Source organism: Dendrobates tinctorius, unplaced genomic scaffold (genome assembly GCF_039654945.1).
Source record: "Dendrobates tinctorius isolate UK_male_01 unplaced genomic scaffold, ASM3965494v1 ptg000065l, whole genome shotgun sequence".
NCBI classification, from domain to species: Eukaryota; Metazoa; Chordata; class Amphibia; order Anura; family Dendrobatidae; genus Dendrobates; species Dendrobates tinctorius.
Genome location: NW_027361733.1, coordinates 20846288 through 20867814, shown reverse-complemented (window position 1 = coordinate 20867814; position 21527 = coordinate 20846288). Strand labels below are relative to the sequence as shown.

Genomic DNA, 21527 nt, shown 5'->3' with positions numbered 1-21527 from the left:
TATAGGATAACTGTGATATCCGACATCTTCATTCCTATTTTCTGGTTTATTTATTATCAGTCATCTGACAAGTTATTATAGCTCTTGGAAAATGTATCACATGTGAAGTAATGATTTTGGAGGCAGCACACCAGCAATATGGCGGAAACCCCGTTGTTTATTAGCCCACAGTGACAGTGGTAATGTTTCGGTTCTGAGGTATGAACCTTTCTCAAGCAGTGATAGGATACAAAGGCCATATATCTAAAGGGAAGGTGATTATACAATGGTGTAAAAATCAATTTACAAGGTGCATATACAATATACAGACATGTGACCATGGGCATATACATAAAAAATGCCTGTAAGTGATGGTATTGTAGAATCACAGTGCACAGAAATAGGGTCTAGTTATGCAGATAAACCTACCTCCCAACTTTTCAAGAACAGAAAGAGGGACAGATTGATCAAAATTTGGGCCACACCCATTTACCATTTCTTTCTCCCCTGGCAGGAGATGTCAGTGGGGTGGTGGTAGTGAAAGCAGACACCGCGGGGCGTAGACCCAAATCCGGGACTGTCCGCTGTATCTGGGACAGCAGTGACTAGAGAGGAGCGGATCTAATCACAGGTCTGTGGTCCAGCATGCAAGTTGGTGGCTGGACGGGGGGCCGCAAATTTCTAACCCTCTGATGTCTCCGGCGTGGCTTTTGATTATCCAGGGCTGGAGCGACGCCATCTGTGTGTCCTGCTTATCTCTAGTTGGGTCCTGTGGATTTAATTTTTCTTCATTCATTCACAATCGGAGCTGCCAGAGCTATATGACATCCGGCTGTTTTTGTGTCTGTAAGGCCATGCTCACACAGTGCAGAAATACTGTTTTTGTTTTCTGCAGGATCCAAAAGAAACTACACGATAACAATAGAAATCTTCTCCCCCCCTTATTTGATTTCTGGTGAAGATGTGAAACAGTGTTTTTAATGTGTTTTATTGTACAGAAAACCTTTGATTCTACACTTAAAAAAATAACTTCTTTTTTTTTTTACATGCCTTTTTAGGCTCCACATAGACGACAAGGGGAAAAAAAAGTGTCAAACCGCACAGTTCAGCAGCGTCTTTAGGCTATGTACCCACGTTGCAGAAACACTGCGGAAATATCCGCAACATTTCCGCACTCCCGCCGCTGGTAAAACGCATGCGAATTCGAATTTTGATTGTAGAATGCTTGCGCATTCCAAGCGATTAGCACCGCTTGGAAATAGGATGTTAAAATACTTTAAAAAAAAATATTGTTATTCTCACCTTTCGACGACCCCCAATCTGCAGCGCTCCCGGCATCTTCCAGTCCCAGTAATGCTTTGCGCGAAGGACCTGAGATGACGTCACGCTCGCGAGAGCGCGACATCATCACTGTCATTCACGCAAAGCATTACTGGGACCGGAAGATGCCGGGAGCGTGGTGAGAAGTGGGAAGGACTTCGGGGGCCACCAGACGGTGAGTATATCACTATTTTTTATTTTTATTCTATTTTTTTACAGGATTATGGTACCCAGGGCCTAGAGGACTGTCTCCTCTCCTTCAGACCCTGGGTACCATCCCCACATGATCCGCACACGTTGCACATGGTGGGCATAGCCACATGTGGAAAGTAAACGGATCAATGCATTCCTATGGGTGCGGAATCGCCGCGATTCTGCAAAAAGAATGGGCATGCTGCAGATTTTTCCACTATGCGATTCCGCAGCGGAAAAATCCGCAGCATTAGCACAGCATTGCGGAATCCCATAGGATTGCATGGGATGCGTTTTCGCTGCGATTCCGCAGTGGAAAAACGACGCGGCAGCGCAAAAAAAAAGCAAAGTGTGCACACAGCCTTAGACCATAGGAGGCGCAGTTCTCATAAAATCACATGCACTTTGCTTGGACAGTTAAACACAGCAGCATTTTTGTGCAAAAAAAAAAAAAAGCAAACATAAAGGAATTAATTCTAAATGTAAATAGTGATATACATCCCAAACAGCATTTGGTATTTACAGGCCATCTCCCATCCAAGTACTAACCAGGCCTGACCCTCAAGACATGTTTTTTTTTTTTAATAAATCATTGTTTGACCTGCGATTCTGAGTACCAAAATCCAAGGGGGTTTCCCTGGACTCTCTTGGGTCATTCCTATATTTGCCTTGCAGCTTGGGATCTTTCCTGCCTAGCTATTGAGTGGTGCTGTTTTTGCCAGTACATTTGCCCTTTAGCAAGATGGTGTTTTCAATACCATTTAATGTGCAGCAATACATCTGGCTTCCTTCACACTCTGTGATGTCATTTCACATCCCGGAGTGCAGAAATGTGCACAGCGCTCACTAACTTTTTCCAAGAGCTATATTTAATTATTGTGATTTTTTTTCCACCTGGTTTTTACTTGCATAATTAATTACTATTTCTGCACACTGTGATACTACAATAGCTTTACATACAGGCATTTTAATGGTCATACAGTAATATCTGTATATTGTATATTCTCCTTTTATATGTATTTTATCGCTGCTCCGCTCACTGCACATGAGTGATCACTGCTTCCATATTCCATAGACAGGTTGCTGAGCAGTAGCAGTGGTCATGTATGCACATTACAGATAACGGAGGATCAGTGAGGATCATACCTTTACCAGCTGTCCTGGTGATGGAGAATAAATATTATTCTTGGGATAACCTCTCCAGACAGCCGCTTTATATATGCAGCACATGTTTGGTGTGGACTCAGGAGCTAAGCTTGCAACATTCACAGTGGGTGCCAGCAGTATAATACAGCCAGCACCTACCTCTAACAACAGCTCCAGTCGCTGATGTTTAACCAGTTAAAGGGATTTTCCGGTTTCGCTGAACCCAGTGAGGGTGAAAGCGCATTTATTTATTTCTTTTCAAAACAAACTGCAGCTGCAGAAGAGGGGTTTTCCAAAATAACAAAAACCCTTAAAATGCAACTGTCAGTCTCTGACACCTGCATTTAAGTTGTACAATTCCTGCCAGGCATCAATACGAGGCCTCCATCGGTTGCCGTGTTACGATGACTTTGCCGTGGCAGCCAGGGACTTCTGAAGACCCACATTGCCCTGATCTTGGTGTTTCAATGCAGAAGTACTGCAGTATTTAATACAGGTGATCAAATGATTTGAGGTGGCGACTAAAAAAATACAGTGAAAAATAAAGGTTCTTAAAAATATGCTAACAAAAACAAACACGAAAGGATGAGTATCCCTCGCTTCCACAGGCCAAAAGTAAAGAAATTATAATAAAAAATATACGGTACTTGCTTATTTGATATCGCCGCCTCTGTAAAATCTGATCGATAAAACTATAAAATTAATTGACCCATAAGGTAAACACCTTTAATGCCAAGTGAAATGTCAGAAATGGTATTTTCTGGTTGACGCAACCTCCCTTAAAATGCAATGCAAAAATAGATCAAAATGTCATAAGTACCGAAAATCTATAAATCGTCAGCTTGCTATGCGAAAAAAATAGACCCTCTCACAACTCCATCAATAGAAAGATTTAAAAGATATGGGCCTCAGAAAGTGGCGACACAAACCAAATATTTTTATATATACTCACCTTCCGACGGCCCGCCATCTCCACTCCACGCGCCCGGCACCTTCCGGTCCCAGTAATGCTTTGCGCGAAGGGCCGGAAATGACGTCAATTTCGCGAGAGCGCGACGTCATCAGCGGTGTTTCGCGCAAAGCATTACTGGGACCGGAAGATGCCGGGCTCGTGGAGTGGAGATTGCGGGCCGTCGGAAGGTGAGTATATAACTATTTTTTTTATTTTAACAGAGACCATGCATACCAGGAAAGGGGGTGAGGGTGACCATGCATACCAGGAAAGGGGGGGTGAGGGGGACCATGCATACCAGGAAAGGGGGGGTGAGCGGACCATGCATACCAGGAAAGGGGGGGTGAGAGGACCATGCATACCAGGAAAGGGGGGGGTGAGAGGACCATGCATACAAGGATTGGGGGGTGAGAGGACCATGCATTCCAGGATTGGGGGGTGAGGGTACCATGCATACCAGGAAAGGGGGGTGAGGGTACTATGCATACCAGGAAAGGGGGGTGAGGGGGACCATGCATACCAGGAAAGGGGGGTGAGAGGACCTTGCATTCCAGGAAAGGGGGGGTGAGAGGACCATGCATTCCAGGATAGGGGGGGTGAGCGGACCATGCTTACCAGGATTGGGGGGTGAGAGGACCATGCATTCCAGGATTGGGGGGTGAGGGTACCATGCATACCAGGAAAGGGGCGTGACGGGACCATGCATACCAGGAAAGGGGGGTGAGGGGGACCATGCATACCAGGAAAGGGGGTGAGAGGACCTTGCATTCCAGGATTGGAAGGTGAGGGGACCATGTATACCAGGATTGGGGGGTGAGGGGGACCATGCATTCCAGGATTGGGAGGACCATGCATTCCAGGATTAGGGGGTGAGCGGACCATGCTTACCAGGATTGGGGGGTGAGGGGTACCATGCATATCAGGACTGGGGGGCGAGAGGACCATGCATACCAGGATTGGGGGGTGAGAGGACCATGCATTCCAGGATTGGAAGATGAGGTGACCATGCTTACCAGGATTGGGGGGTGAGGAGTACCATGCATATCAGGATTGGGGGGTGAGGGTGTTAGGAACGGCGGAATGCATTAAATAAAAATAAATAAAGTGCGTTCGCCGCTCGGGGTCCACCATGCAGTAGGTGTTACACCGCTGCTAGGTAATGACAGACAAGCAATATGGCGGTATAATGCGCACGGGTTAGACTTCACCCAAAGTGCGCAAAGCGGGCTCTGTTCACACACAGAGGTGCCGCAACATAAACATACGAAAACGCTGAGCCTGTTAGTGTCACAGACCACAGGGAAATGCACACACGGTATCTGGTCACAGGAGCAGGACCCAAGGCAGAGGAGCTGCGTCCGTCTAGACCTACCGTATGTGCGGCGTCGCTACTGCGGACGCCAAGGAGGGCTGCAACTGCAGCGCGGCGTAGGGCACGGCCGCTAGTCGACAAAGCTAGGAGGCAGGTGCAATGTCGGATGCTAGAGTAGAGGTGCGGAGTGCACAGTGGCCTAAGGCTTGCCACTGACTGGCGCTGACTGCTGCACTAATTCCCTATCCACATGCGTAATATCAGAGGGATGGGGTTTCAAATGAGTCAGTCACCAGAGTCATACATCCGTCACCATTCACACATTAGCTTGAAAAGTCTATACTAGCGCACGGCCGACCGGTCATGCGCGCTTTTCATAGCTGTGCGGGACCTTCCAGATCTCCGAGATGGACCAATGAGATCTGGAGCAGGACCTGGGCACATGACTCCCGATCTCCAATGGGAGAGCACCTCGTGAGCATGCCCAATAGGAGCACAGAGGAACTTAGTCTCTGGAGCGATCTGCTGCAAAGTAATCTTCTCTGCAGTAGATAGACAGAAGAAGACCACAGAATGTGAGGCTCTGGATTCCTGCAGAGCAGGCGCAGAAACCAGACGCCTAACAGAGGGTACCATGCATATCAGGATTGGGGGGTGAGGGTACCATGCATACCAGGATTGGGGGGTGACGGGACCATGCATACCAGGATTGGGGGGTGAGGGGACCATGTATACCAGGATTGGGGGGTGAGGGGTACCATGCATATCAGGATTGGGGGGGTGAGAGTACCATGCATTCCAGGATTGGAGGGTGAGGGGACCATGCATACCAGGATTGGGGGGTGAGGGGTACCATGCATATCAGGATTGGGGGGTGAAGGGACCATGCATTCCAGGATTGGGGGGTGAAGGGACCATGCATACCAGGATAGATGGGGGAAGGGTACCATGCATATCAGGATTGGGGGGTGTGGGGACCATGCATATCAGGATTGGGGGGTGTGGGGACCATGCATACCAGGATTGGGGGCTGAAGGGACCATGCATACCAGGATAGATGGGGGAAGGGTACCATGCATATCAGGATTGGGGGGTGTGGGGACCATGCATATCAGGATTGGGGGGTGAGGGGACCATGCATATCAAGATAGATGGGGGAAGGGTACCATGCATATCAGGATTGGGGGGTGAGAGGACCATGCATATCAGCATTGGGAGGTGAGAGGACCATGCATATCAGGATTGGGGGGTGCATTATTGCATTATTATATACACTCACTGGCCACTTTATTAGGTACACCATGCTAGTAACGGGTTGGACCCCCTTTTGCCTTCAGAACTGCCTCAATTCTTCGTGGCAGAGATTCAACAAGGTGCTGGAAGCATTCCTCAGAGATTTTGGACCATATTGACATGATGGCATCACACAGTTGGCGCAGATTTGTCGGCTGCACATCCCTGATGCGAATCTCCCGTTCCACCACATCCCAAAGATGCTCTATTGGATTGAGATCTGGTGACTGAGGAGGCCATTTGAGTACAGTGAACTCATTGTCATGTTCAAGAAACCAATCTGAGATGATTCGAGCTTTATGACATGGCGCATTATCCTGCTGAAAGTAGCCATCAGATGTTGGGTACATTGTGGTCATAAAGGGATGGACATGGTCAGCAACAATACTCAGGTAGGCTGTGGCGTTGCAACGATGCTCAATTGGTACCAAGGGGCCCAAAGAGTGCCAAGAAAAAATTCCCCACACCATGACACCACCACCACCAGCCTGAACCGTTGATACAAGGCTGGATGGATCCATGCTTTCATGTTGTTTACGCCAAATTCTGACCCTACCATCCGAATGTCGCAGCAGAAATCGAGACTCATCAGACCAGGCAACGTTTTTCCAATCTTCTACTGTCCAATTTCGATGAGCTTGTGCAAATTGTAGCCTCAGTTTCCTGTTCTTAGCTGAGAGGAGTGGTACCCAGTGTGGTCTCCTGCTGCTGTAGCCCATCTGCCTCAAAGTTCGACGCACTGTGCGTTCAGAGATGCTCTTCTGCCTACCTTGGTTGTAACGGGTGGCAATTTGAGTCACTGTTGCCTTTCTATCAGCTCGAACCAGTATGCCCATTCTCCTCTGACCTCTGGCATCAACAAGGCATTTCCGGCCACAGAACTGCCGCTCACTGGATTTTTTTTTCTTTTTCGGACCATTCTCTGTAAACCCTAGAGATGGTTGTGCGTGAAAATCCCAGTAGATCAGCAGTTTCTGAAATACTCAGACCAGCCCTTCTGGCACCAACAATCATGCCACGTTCAAAGGCACTCAAATCACCTTTCTTCCCCATACTGATGCTCGGTTTGAACTGCAGGAGATTGTCTTGACCATGTCTACATGCCTAAATGCACTGAGTTGCCGCCATGTGATTGGCTGATTAGAAATTAAGTCTTAACACACAGTTGGACAGGTGTACCTAATAAAGTGGCCAGTGAGTGTATATATATCTTTTTCAAAAGTCGCTGAGCCCCAATGGGCTATAAAATCACAATTTCTACTTTTTTCTAAATGGTGTGCTGCCTTTATTTTTTATTTTAAGTATATAAAAAACTGCACATATTTGGTGTCTCTATAATCATGCTGATCTGATAAATTATGTTACCAGGTCATTTTTTCTGTACAATAAATGGCTTAAGAATGTCAACGAAACGTACAATGTCAAATTTGCATTTTTTTTTCCAATTTCTCTGTACATTATTGGGTAAAATGAATGGTGTCATTCAAAACTACAACTCATCCAACAAGAAACAAGCACTCATATGGCTATGCTGATGGAAAAATTTAAAAACATAGTTATGGTTGTAGGAAGAATGGAAGGAAAAAACTAAAATTGTCTGCGGCGGGAAATGGATAAACTGAGCCAAGGTCATCTAGAAATAAAAAAAAAAAAAGGCTCATTGTCTATTCAAAATCCTAGCAAAGATGGGTGACAACCTCTGCCGTTGTTAAAATTGCAGCCATATTGACTGTGATTTGGCTTTATAGGATCAGATACAAAGACGTCCGCTCGTACAGTTGACAGAAGAGGACGACCACAGGATTTTACTGTCGCTTTTTTTTCCCTTGCTATGATATTACATTTTGTTTTGCAGCAGTAGAAAGCTGCCGTATAGACCGATCTCATCACTCCCCAGTGATATTACAGCGCTCTAACACGTTTAATCTCCTTCCATTATGAGTATTATATATTAGCGAACACTTTTCTTCAGCCGGATCTTAAGGGATCAGACAATTCTGAAATATTCTCAAATGTTCCAGGAAGATGAGATAGCAAACAGATCCGTGCCAGAATGGGTTTCTTTTTGTGCTTTCCAAGGGAAATGTCCGTCCTAATGAAAAACCTTCAGGGGTTGAATAGGATTAGAAAAACACAACTCATATTTATACTTCTGATTTTGTGAAATTCCATATCCGTTTCTGAATTATCAAGTAGTGAATTAAAGATAATCCACTTTATTGTTGTATTATAAAATATACATTTATATGTAAACTTTGATACATCAATACTGTGAATATTCTTTAATTTGGCATTTGATAATCCAAGAATTAATATGGACCTTTATAAAATCCTAAGGAAAGCACAAACTGATTGGTAAATTCCTCTGATTAAACAGGCATCTTATAATTCAAATTATTTGATGCTCAGATGACGTCCCAGTGATGCTGAATTAATAGATTTTATTGGTGTATGTAACAGAATCCTCATCCCCTTTTAACACAAACTGAACTAGTGTTAGTAATGCCAATTTAATGCTTGCATTTTTTATGCCCACAGTAAGGTCGCAAGTCCTGGCCCTATTGCAGGTCTTATGATCCTGTCTTACAGTTTAAGGCTACACTCATACAATAAGTATTTGCTGAGTTTTTGAAGTTGCAGATTTTCTTTAGCATTTGTGTACCTATTTGGTAAATTGAGTTACTTGTCTTTATTTTTTTTTTAACACTCGTTTTATGGCGTTTTTGACACTGTAGTTTTTGTCTCTTTTTGGTATGGCAATGTTAACCTCTTCACAAACCTTAGAAGAACAGTGAAGGAAATAATTATTTGATCCCTTGCTGATTTTGTATGTTTGCCCACTGACAAAGACATAAACATTCTATAATTTTAAGGATAGGTTAATTTTAACATTGAGAGATAGAATATCAAAAATAAAATCCAGAAAATCACATTGTATAAATTATATAAATTTATTTGCATTTTGCAGTGAGAAATAAGTATTTGATCCCCTACCAACCATTAAGAGTTCTGGCTTCTACAGACCAGTAAGACGCTCCTAATCAACTTCTTATCTGCATTAAAGACAGCTGTATTACATAGTCACCTTTATAAAAGACTCCTGTCCACAGACTCAATTAATAAGTCAGGCTCTAACCTCTACAACATGGGCAAGACCAAAGAGCTTTATAAGGATGTCAGGAACAAGATCATAGATCTGCACAAAGCTGGAATGGGCTACAAAACCATAAGTAAGACGCTGAGTGAGAAGGAGACAACTGTTGATGTAATAGTAAGAAAATGGAAGAAATACAAAATGACTGTCAATAGACATCGATCTGGGGCACCATGCAAAATCTCACCTCGTGGGGTATCCTTGATCATGAGGAATGTGAGAGATCAGCCTAAATCTACACAAGGGAAACTTGTTAATTATCTCAAGGCCGCTGGGACCACAGTCACCAAGAAAACCATTGGTAACACATTACGCCATAATGTTTTACAATCCTACAGTGCCCGCAAGGTCCCCTTGCTCAAGAAGGCACATGTGCAGGCCTGTCTGAAGTTTGCCAATGAACACCTGGATGATTCTGTGAGTGATTGGGAGAAGATGCTGTGGTCAGATGAGACAAAAATTGAGCTCTTTGGCATTAACTCAGCACACCGTGTTTGAAGGAAGAGAAATGCTGCCTATGACCCAAAGAACACCATCACTCTCAAATATCGAGGTGGAAACATTATGTTTTTTGGGTGTTTCTCTGCTAAGGGCACAGGACTACTTAACCGCATCAGTGGGAGATTGGATGGAGCCATGAACTGTAAAATCCTGAGTGACAACCTCCTTCCGTCCGCCAGGACATTAAAAATGGGTCGTGGCTGTATCTTCCAGCAAGACAATGACCCAAAACATACAGCCAAGGCAACAAAGGAGTGGCTCAAAAAGAAGCACATTAAGGTCATGGAGTGGCCTAGCCAGTTTCCACACCTTAATCCCAAAGAAAACTTCTTGAGGGAGTTGAAGCATCGAGTTGCGAAGTGACAGCCTCAAAATCTTAATGATTTAGAGATGATCTGCAAAGAGGAATGGACCAAAATTCCTCCTGACATGTGCGCAAACCTCATCATCAACTACAAAAAACATGTCATGATCCCAGTGCAGGTTTTTGAGCTGCACGTCAGGGGTTAATGTCTGGAGCTCAGTGCAGGTTTTGACCTGTACACATGGAGTTAATGAAGGTGGCCTCTTTCTGGTTCTGGGTGATCTTCTTAAACCCCTGGGAAGCTTCAATCCCTGCCAGTTATACTTTTGCCTTTGGCCTAGTGTGCTGACCCCTGTGTGCCTGTGCCTGTTTGTAGTTATAGCTTGTTTATATGGTTCTGACCCGGTTCTGTTTCCCGTTGTGAGTTTGCCTGTTGATTCTGTACTACGTCATTATCTCTGTGTATGACTCATTGCCTGTGACCTGACTACTCTCTGCTCGCCCCTCTTGTACCTTGCAGTTATCTCTGTGTGTGACTCATTGGCTACGTCCTGACTATTCTCCCTGTCTATGCCCCTTGGAAACTTTGTCTCGCAGTTACCCTGCTAGGAGTTCTCTTGCTGCTCCTAGCTCCCTGGAGTTTAGGCCACGCCCCTAGCAGTCACGTGCTTCAGGTCCTGCGGCTCTGAAGTACGCATCTACTCGGCTGCTGCCCGCTCCACAGGTATCGTTGAGCACAGTTCGCTTTACTCAGGACATGTGCACTGGCTCAGTGAGCAAGTTCAGTGCGGTGTTCCTGACAAAACATCTGACTGCTGTGCTTGCCAACAAGGGTTTTGCCACCAAATATTATGTCTTCTTTGCCAGAGGGATCAAATACTTATTTCTCACTGCAAAATGCAAACAAATTTTATATAATTTATACAATGTGATTTTCTGGATTTTATTTTTGATATTCTATCTATCAATGTTAAGATTAACCTACCTTTAAAATTATAGACTGTCCATGTCTTTGTCAGTGGGCAAACTTACAAAATCAGCAAGTGACCAAATAATTATTTCCTTCACTGTATCCATACGTCCAGGTTGGGAAGGACTTCTGACCTTAAATGTATGAATACGTGCTTGTGATTTTGCGTTCACAGGAATATTCAGCTTACGTGACAGCTGACATCCGGTCCTAACTGCCAGGTGTCGTGTCCACTCCAGTTTGGCAGTTTATCTCCCTAAATCCTGTGATCCCCTCCGATCAGCTCCCCTGCAACGCCATTGTGAGAGCCCGGTCGTGGCCCTCCAAAGAAATGCCACCCCACACCATTACTGACCCACTGCCAAACCGGTCATGCTGAAGGATGTTGGAGGCAGCAGATTGCTCTCCATGGCGTCTCCAGACTCTGTCACATGTGCTCAGTGTGAGCCTGCTTTCATCTGTAAAGAGCACAGGGCGCCAGTGGCGAATTTGCCAATCCTGGTGTTCTGTGGCAAATGTCAAGCGTCCTGCACGGTGTTGGGCTGTGAGCACAACCCCCATCTGTGGACGTAGGGCACACAGACCATCCTCATGGAGTTGGTTTCTAACCGTTTGTGCAGACACATGTACATTTGAGGCCTGCAGGAGGTCATTTTACAGAGTTTTGGCAGTGCTATCCTGTTCCTCCTTGCACAAAGGCTGAGATAGCTGTCCTACTGCTGGGTTGTTGTCCTCCTACGGCCCCCTCCATGTCTTCTGGTTTACTGGCCTGTCTCCTGGACACTACGCTGACAAACACAGCAAACCTTCTTGCCACAGCTCGCATTGATGTGCCATCCTGGATGAGCTGCACTACCTGAACCACTTGTGTTGGTTGTTGAGTCCGTCTCATGCTACCACGAATGTGAAAGCACAACCAACATTCAAAAGTGTCCAAAACATCAGCCAGAAAACATTGGTACTGAGATTTGGTCTGTGGTCCCCACCTGCAGAACCACTTCTTTATTGAGGATGTCTTCATAAATGCCAATAATTTCCATCTGTTGTCTATTCCATTTGCACAACAGCATGTGAAATTGATTGTCAATCAGTGTTGCTTCCTAAGTGGACAGTTTGATTTCACAGAAGTTGATTTACTTGGAGTTATATTCTGTTGCTTAAGTGTTCCCTTTATTTTTTTGAGCAGAGTATATATACAGTAGGTACGGAAAGCATTCAGTCCCTTTTTATTTTACTCTTTGTTTCATAGCAGCCATTTGGTAAATTCAAAAAAGTTCATTTTTTTCTCATTAATGTGCACTCTGCACCCCATCTTGTAATGTAGAAATTTTTGCAAATTCATTAAAAAAGATGTGACGGAGTCAGCTTACGCTGAGTCGTTTTCTTTAGAGTGGACCCTCTGGGTCGTGGCACCCACCCACCGAGGGCGAGCTGACCTTGTGAGAAACCACCCCCTACACAGGGAGTGTCAGGGGCAAGACCAAGGGGGTGAGCCACCACGACTGCTGGGACCAGATGGCCGGCTCAGGGGGACACTATGTGCGAGTGTCTGACGACAAGGGCGAGCAGGAAGCAAGACAAGACGTAAGTTCAAGGTATCTTCATTAAGACAACTTCAGGATAACGTTCAGTGCAAACGTGAGAACGAGCAAACTGGGCAAGGCGAGTGTGTGGGCACGCCAAGGTCCATAGCATGGTACGTGCTAGGTGGCACGCCTGGGTACAGGCAAAGGCACAATGGCATCGTACTCTGGACAGCTGGCAATGATCGACATGATCAGGGCATCAGGCTGCGGACATCAGCTCCAGACATCAGGCCGCAGTAATCAGGCCTACGATCTCTGGCAGCGATCAGCAGGTTCCGGGCATCCGACAGGCAAACCAGGGTTCAGGCAAGGAGGCACGACAGATCTCCAGACATGGTGCGTGTTAGGGAACACGCTGAGGTCCAAGGCAGGATTTCAGGCAGGGTGCGTGATAGGGGCACACAAGGGTCCAGGACAAGGTGCAAGGCAGGGTGCATGTGTAGGGGACATGCCAGGGTTCAAAGCAAGGTGCAAGGCAAGGTGCATGTATAGGGGACACGCCAGGGTTCAGAGTTCAACAAACAAGACAGGGTGCGTGTGTAGAGACACGCCAAGGCACAGATACAAGGCAGAGTCCTGCGCGTGCCAAGAGGCATGCCAGGGTTCAACAAACAAATCAGGGTCCTGCACGTGCAGAGGGGCACGCCAGGGTCAGGGTTCAAAGGCAGGGTGCCTGCTATGAGCCACGCCAGGGTTCGAGGCAGGGTGCGTGCTAGAAGCCACGCCAGGTTTCGAAGCAGGAGACACACCTCACTAGCCAGTGCACACGGCTGAAACAAAAGCACGCGGCACGACTAAGGCACAGGAGGCGGGCAATCTGTCACGTATGCCTGTCCTGTGTGACACGACCAACAGGTCGGTACTGAAACAACAAGACGACACGTGACACTGTCTTGTGTGACGCGACCAACAGGTCGGTACTGAAACAACAAGACGAGAGGAAGGGAAAGCCGGACAGGGAAAGGAGAGGACAAAGCAAGGAGCGGAACCTAGGCAGAAGCACAGAGCGGTGACAGAGCGAGAACAGAGCTAGCAGCAGAGCGTAGGCAGAAGCCCAGAGCCGGGCCAAGGCAGAGCCTTAGGACTAGACATAGAAATGTGCAAGAGAGCACAATAGGACAGAGTACAGAAAACCAGGCTGAGACAAGAAACATGAGAAGTACTACAAGGCTCAGAATAGCAAAGACCAGACATGGCGAAACAGGCAAGGCAGAGCAAGAACACAACATGGCGAAAACAGGCTAAGGCAGAGAACAGCGGAAGTACTACAAGGCAAAGCAAGGCAAGGACAAACATGGCACGAGAGACAACACAAGACATGGCACGAGACAAGAGGCAGAGTACAAGCACAGAGCATGTGCAGAGACGCACGACAGGGCAGAGTGCAGGGGCACAAAATACAGGGAGCGACCGAGCAGACCAAACAGCCATGCAGGGAAGCAACACAATAATCGGGCCCCGACCATAGGAAGGGGCGGTCTGATATAGCACCAGTACTCCAGGTCAAGACCAGGGAGGGACTTTGGGTTCAGATCCTCCAGGATCATAAAGAGCATCGCTAGAACAGCCTGGGTAGAACCATAGAGCAGGTCACATGATCAGGAGTTCCAGGAATACAGTGGATTGGAGAACCAGAGCAGGGCTGGAACATAGGAAAGGTCACATGATCAGGGGTTTCCAGGAATACAGCAGATTGCAGAACCAGAGCAGGGCTGGAACATAGGAAAGGTCACATGATCAGGGGTTTCAGGAGTACAGCGGATTGCAGAGTTAGACAGAGACGGATGGTTACCCAGCAACAGCGTGCAGCCATGAGGTAAGGCGCGCGTGCACACTGCTCCAGGCAACTTGCGGCATAACAGACATGGCAGACATGACAAGCACAGGGCGGAATAGCAATGCGCGCCTTTTATAGCAGTCGGGACCTTCCGCAAGCTTCCAGATCTGAGATGGACCAATGAGATCTGGAGCGGGACCTGAGCACATGACTCCCGATCTCCAATGGGAGATCGTCCCATGAGCATGCTCAGTAGGAGGACAGAAGGACTTAGCCTCAGGAGAGATTTGCTGCAAGGCAATCTCCTTTCCAGTAGATAAACAGCAGGAGACTGCAGAATGTGAGGGTCTGGATCCCTGCGGAGTAAACGCAGAAATCCGAAGCCTAACAGTATTTCTGTCCTCCTCTGTCCCTCTCCCTCGGGAATGTGGTTTATGACCATCTAAACCAGGCTTGGTTTAAAAGCATATGTCTCTTTGTTCATTCAAACTCGAATATAGTAATACGAGTTCAGCAAAAGCCCAGCCAAAGTAAATATAATATTAAGCACGAAGACAAAGATTTTTTTACCGTGCAAAATGTCTTTTTATTTCAATAAATACATGCGTACTAAAAGGACAGACATATGTGGCGCCCCTGAGGATTCGGTTGCCACAGAGGTACTGCACCTCCTCCTGAGGTGTGGTACCCCACCATCCAGGTAGGTTGGAGGCTCCTGACCATGCTCCAACACCTGCATCCCACACAACACAGTAGTTCAGCAAAGCCACATTGCGGCTCCCTGCTTGGAGTGTAGCAGAGCACCTTTGGTGGCTCCCTGCTTGGAACACGAAACGTGCTGGGAGGCGGGTGGAGTTAGAATACATAAAAGAGCGGGAAGGGTTAAGATTTCAGGTCAGTCAGTCAGTAGGAGAGAGTGAGGAGAGAAGATCCCTGGGAGAGGGATGGAGGAAGGAGGTGCTGCAGCAGACCTCAGTGACCTGGGTCTGCTGGCACGGGAAAGGAAAGAAGGAGAAAGACATGGAACAGAAACCTGATCTTCCATAAGAAGGAGAGATTAGTACAGAACGAAGGAGTAAAAGGGAACAGAAGACGTGGGTTAGGAGAGAACCCTGCCTAGAAGTTCTAAGTGCAAAGCTGGGGCCCGGTCCCCGAGGTTGTATGGATACTAATGGTCCTACAGCAGACACCGGTGGAGTAGTGAGCTGTAAATGCACTACTCCCATCTAAGACTTGGGGGCACAACAGCAACTTGGACAGTGAGCCGGGACTCAGGAGTATGGAGTCCCCGAAGCAGGCTACAGCTGTCTGCCGTACAAGTATGGTTCTTGGGAACATCTGTCAGGAGGAACTCCAGTGTAACTCAGTACTAGGAGTACTTCACACCAAAGGTGCTATAAGAGGAGACGTTCAGAAAGGCACATGTTGGCGGAGTGTTGGAAGAGAGCATTCCATCTGACCTGGAGGTTGATTGAGTCCCTGACCCGGAGGACACAGCACGGAGGCAGGCACCTGTGTGTACTACAGACTGTGAGTAAAGCTTTGGAACTACATGCCCTGGTGTCCTCCAGTTATTCCTGCGCTAACACACCCGGTGCCACTACATCGGGGTACCAGCTTCTACACCACCTGTGCCTCTCCTCTACCCCTACATCTACACTGCCCTGGGACTATAGCTCCACCTGTGGGGAGCTTAACCATCTTGGCTGCAACACACCACCAGTCCCAGAGGATCTGCATGCAGCGTCTGCTTAACATCTCACTTGCCGAATACCACAGGTGGCGTCACGAACTATTCCATTAACTACATTCCACCATTCAAACTTCCCCTATTAATTGGGCGCCCAGGGCCACGGACCGGGTCACCGCTGCTGTGACACATCCCGCTGACACCGGCCCAGTACCGAGTATCCCACGGCCCAGGGAGGGCGACCCACATACAAATGAGAGTATATGTAAGGTGGTAGAACCAAGGTACAGACCATCCAACACACTGGTTAGTCACATTGAGAGGATCTCCATTGAGAGGTGATTAGCATAGGAACAAGGGCATACAAACAATGCAACTCAAATCCAAATAAATCAGTAGTAAATAAAGTTATATATCATATCACTAATACATTCTCCTGAGCAAGGAAACATGAAAATGTAATTGCTCATATATAGTTGTTAGGCTTCGTAGCCACCCATTCACTCCAGGTCCCCTCACTCAAAGTTATGGACAACGCCATCAACATGACCCCATAAACATTCTCTTACCCATGTGGGCGATCGGATGGTCCTGCCTGTGCCCCGACGCATTGCCCTGCTCAGGAGGATGTATTAGTGATATGATATATAACTTTATTTACTACTGATTTATTTGGATTTGGGTTGCATTGTTTGTATGCACCTGTTTCTATGCTAATCACCTCTCAATGGAGATCCTCTCAATGTGACTAACCAGTGTGTTGGATGGTCTGTACCTTGGTTCTACCACCTTACATACAGTATACTCTCATTTGTATGTCTGTCCTTATAATTTCTATGGTGTTATCGTCTATTAGATACACGGCTCAGCACACAGTATCACACAGAATAGGATTAGATACACGGCTCAGCAGTCCGTATCAAACAGGATAGGATTAGATACACTGCTCAGCAGTCAGTATCACACAGGATAGGATTAGATACACGGCTTAGCAGTCAGTAACACACATGATAGGATTAGATACACGGCTCAGCAGTCAGTAACACACATGATAGGATTGGATACATGGCTCAGCAGTCAGTATCACACAGGAGAGGATTAGGTACACAGCTGAGCAGTCAGTATCACACAGGATAGGGTTAGATACACGGCTCAGCAGTCAGTATCACACAGGATAGGATTAGATACACAGCTCAGCAGTCAGTATCACACAGGATAGAAATAGATACACGGCTCAGCAGACAGTATCACACAGGATAGGAATAGATACGCAACTCAGCACACAGTATCACACAGAATAGTATTAGATACACGGCTCGGCAGTCAGTATCACACAGGATAGGATTAGATGCATGGTTTGTATGTGCAATATAATCATTATAATTTGTTATAACTAACCACAGTTGGTTACTATGCCCAGGCATCGCCGGGCTCTTCAGCTAATATATATATATAGTACCCATAAAAAATAAAAAAGTATTTTTACTCACAAAAAGTACACGTTTAGTATCGCCGGGTCCAGAACGCCCCTTCCTATAAAACTGTCACACTAGTTAACCCCTTTGATGAACACCGTCAAAACAATGGAGCAAAAATATACGTTTTCATCATACTGCTGCTCAAAAGGTCAAGTAAAACGCGATCACTAAGATGCATGTAAATAAAAATGGTATAGATGAAAACATCGTCTTGTCCCACAAAAAACAAGCCACTAAACGGCTACATCAGCTGAAAAATAATAAAAGTTATAGCTCTCAGAATACAGTTAGAAAACATGAAATGATATAAATGGGGTATTGCTGTAATCATACTGACTTGAAGAATAAAGCTGCCTTATCAGTTGTACCACATGCGGAATGGCATAAAAAAAAAATTCCTGGATTACTGTTTTTTGTTCATTCTGCATCCCAAAAAATGGAATAGAAAGCGATCGAAAAAGGTAAGGTACCCAAAAATGGTACCAATAAAAACATCAGCTCATCTCACAAAAAACAAGCCATGACATCCCTCTGCCAAAATATGGAAAAATTATAGCTCTCAATATATAGCAATGCTAGTCTTTGCATTAAAAAGCATCTTTTAGTGTGTGACAGCAGCCAAACATAAAAACCCCATATAAATCTGGTATCGATGTAATCGCACCAACCTAAAGAATAAAGTTGCCTAATAATAATAGTAATAATAATAGTGATCTTTATTTATATAGCGCCAACATATTCCGCAGTGCTTTACAGTTTAACAGTTTCAAACACAACAGTCATAAGTAACAACGTTACCAATATAATTAAAGCAACATAAGATGACCCTGCTTGTGAGAGCTTACAACCTACAATGAGGTGGAGGAGATACAAAGTACAGGTGTGTATTTACAATAATGGTCCAGCCATGTCACTTAGACTGCCCATGGAACGGCGTAAAATAGAAATTAAACCAATTCTTCACCTGCTGTTGATTTCTTCACGCTGCCCCCCAAAGATCGCATTAAGGCTCAGCGCACATTTATCCTGCGCTCTTTGTTGAGTGCTTACATCGGTGTTTCCGTGTAAATCTCTGAAAAACGTGATTCAGACGGAACCTCTGGCGGAAGATTCCATATAATGAGGCAGATGGGAACACTGTGGACGCTGTCTGGTGTTTTTGATCTGAGGGTGTCCGTCTTCATAGGTGTGCATAAATGCACGGTCCGCTTCTGAAAAGAAGGACGCCGCTGAACAGAGGCCAGACGGAGTCCAGAGTAACTGCTGCCTCATTATAGTGAGTGGATCTTTCGGGAGTTTCATGTGAGTCATGTCCCTCTGAGAATTGTAAAATTTGGCCTGGTCATAAAGGTGAAAACAGGCTTGGGGTGTGAAGGGTTTAAAGAAAGCTGCTTTTTTTTTTATACTGATACTTGGTTTTGACAATACGTTATTGATACAGTCATGTGCAAATTCCATATGTGATTTTTTATTTGTGTGTGTTTCTATTGCAGAAATGCATTAAAATTGCATATATGTTTTTCACCTGTGGATTTTGCCCATGTAGTGCAAGACTGGGAAAATTACGTACGTAAAACTCCGTGCACCCAGAAGAGAGACTGACATGTTGCAGATTTGAAACTTGTACCGCAGGTCAGTTTACACTGCCTAAAAAAAAAAAGTACAGTGGACACGAGATTTCTATAAATCCCATCCACTTTGCTGGAGCTGTAAGATGCTGTGATTTTGGCACGGAAAATATGTAGCATCAAAAACTCATTGTGGGAACTTAACCTTAGGCCATTTGAGTGGTGTACTTACTTTTGCTGTGGTGAATTATTGGTCACACCAAATGTTTATACAAACTGTACACTGACTATTTAACATTGTATCAAAGTGTCATATCTTCAGTGTTGTCCCATGTAAAGTTATAATAAAATACTTACAAAAATGGGAGGGTGATATATTGTATTCTTTGGATAGGTGATAACTTGTTTTGACCAGAGAGCCCCTTTATTTGTTGCACAACTTTGCTCATAATTAAAGGGATTGTCCATCACCACTCCCTTCTGCACTGGGAGGTCAGAGATGATAGTGATGATGTGTCCTCTGCAAATATCTGACACAATCAAATGTCCACCTTGTCCAAGTCAGTGTGTTGGCAGCGGATTTTTCAGGATACTCTCCAAGTGTGTAACAGCAGTGCTTCTTTATTCAGAAACAAACAGGAACAATATGCTTAATAGATCTCTATCTGTGCAGCATCTGCAGCAAGCTGCTTCTTTCAGACACAGGGAAAAAACAGGAAATACAGTCACATGCTCTCCCCGTGTGAGCCTCTGGGAGTTTTTATTTTTTTTTACTTTATGAACAGCATACAAATCTAGCAACAAAATACTCATAGACAGGAATGGAGTTGTTGCACCAAACATATTACAACAGCACCACTCAAAAACTACTTTTCCTGTTAGTCCCATTGCTATTCTGAAGTCCACAAACATGGCTCTTGATAATGGCTTTGTCATACCATCAATTATCATCTTGTCAGACTCGCAATAAACAAACTCGAGTACACCACGTTCCACTAAGTCACGTAAGTGGTGATGTTTTACATCAATGTCCTTAGTCCTTGCACTTAACTTCTCACTGCTGGAAAGTTTAATGCATCCTTGGTTGTCCTCATAGATAACTGTTGGTTGAGCTAATGACTTGCTGAACGCTTCCAAAAGTTGTTTCAACCAAATTACTTCTTGACTTGCTTAAGCAGCAGACATATATTCTGCTTCTGTAGAAGATAATGCGACTGACACTTATTTTCTGCTGGGCCAAGAAATCAAATTTTCTCCTAACTTGAACAAGAAACTACTTGTTGATTTCCGATCACTTGCATCTCCAGCCCAATCTGCATCCACATAATCTCTGAGAGTGAGATCTCCTGATGTAGATATCTTAAGATTTAGCCTTTGAGTTTCTTTAAGATGTTGAAGAATTCTCTTAAATGCATTCCAGTCTCTTTGGCGTGGCTTGCTTACACGTCGGTAGAGAATTCCAACTGTGGCTGTGATATCCGGATGAGTTGTGGTTGCCATGTACACAAGCGCAACCACTGCTTGTCTGTAACTTTCATTGCTGGGTAGCAGATCTTCTCCTACCAACTTTAAGTAGCACGGATCCATTGGTGTTGATGCACCTTTAGCTTCTGACATTCCAAACTGGTTTAGCATTGCGGAAATTTTAGAACTTTGGTTGAGAAGAAAACTCCCATCTTTCTATCTCTGGATATGGATTTTCAAATAACATGTCACATTTCCAAGGTCCTTAGTCTCAAATTGCTGGTTGAGAATTTCACCTAGCTTTGCAATTTCTTTTTCATCTTGATGACACATGATTACATCGTCTACATATAGGAGAACATACATCCACTCCGCTACATTTTTGGTATACAAACATGGATCAGCTTGAGATCTTTTAAATCCTTCATCCATCAAAACTTCTTCATTTTCAAGTTCCAAGCTCTTGGACTTCTTAAGTCCATAGAGATACTTTTGCATTTTACAAACAAGGTGCTCTTCACGCTTTTTAATATATCCCTCTGGTTTGCTCATGTACAACTCTTCTTCAATGTCACCATGTAGGAAGGCTGTTTTGATGTCAAAATGTCTCACTGTCATTGTTGAACTGCAGCTACTGAGTTGGTGAAAGGACTCTCTCTCTTCATTAGCAGCATTTATCCACTTCTGCTTCTCATGGACAGGTAGTTTTTGAATCGCTTGCCATGACTGTGGCTCTGGTTCAGGAAGTGTTCTGACCATATAAGAAAGGCGTCAAGCTGGGATACCTTTGTTTGTTTTTTTCTGATCTCCTGACTGGAGGTTGACTTGGTTCTTCTGTGTC

At 45.3% G+C, this 21527-nt stretch overlaps 1 protein-coding gene across 1 annotated transcript in view; it reads right to left on the bottom strand.

Moving 5' to 3' along the window:
• Window positions 1-21527, bottom strand: part of SPO11 (SPO11 initiator of meiotic double strand breaks) — a 119068-nt gene that overhangs the window by 80209 nt on the left and 17332 nt on the right. The window lies entirely within an intron of this gene.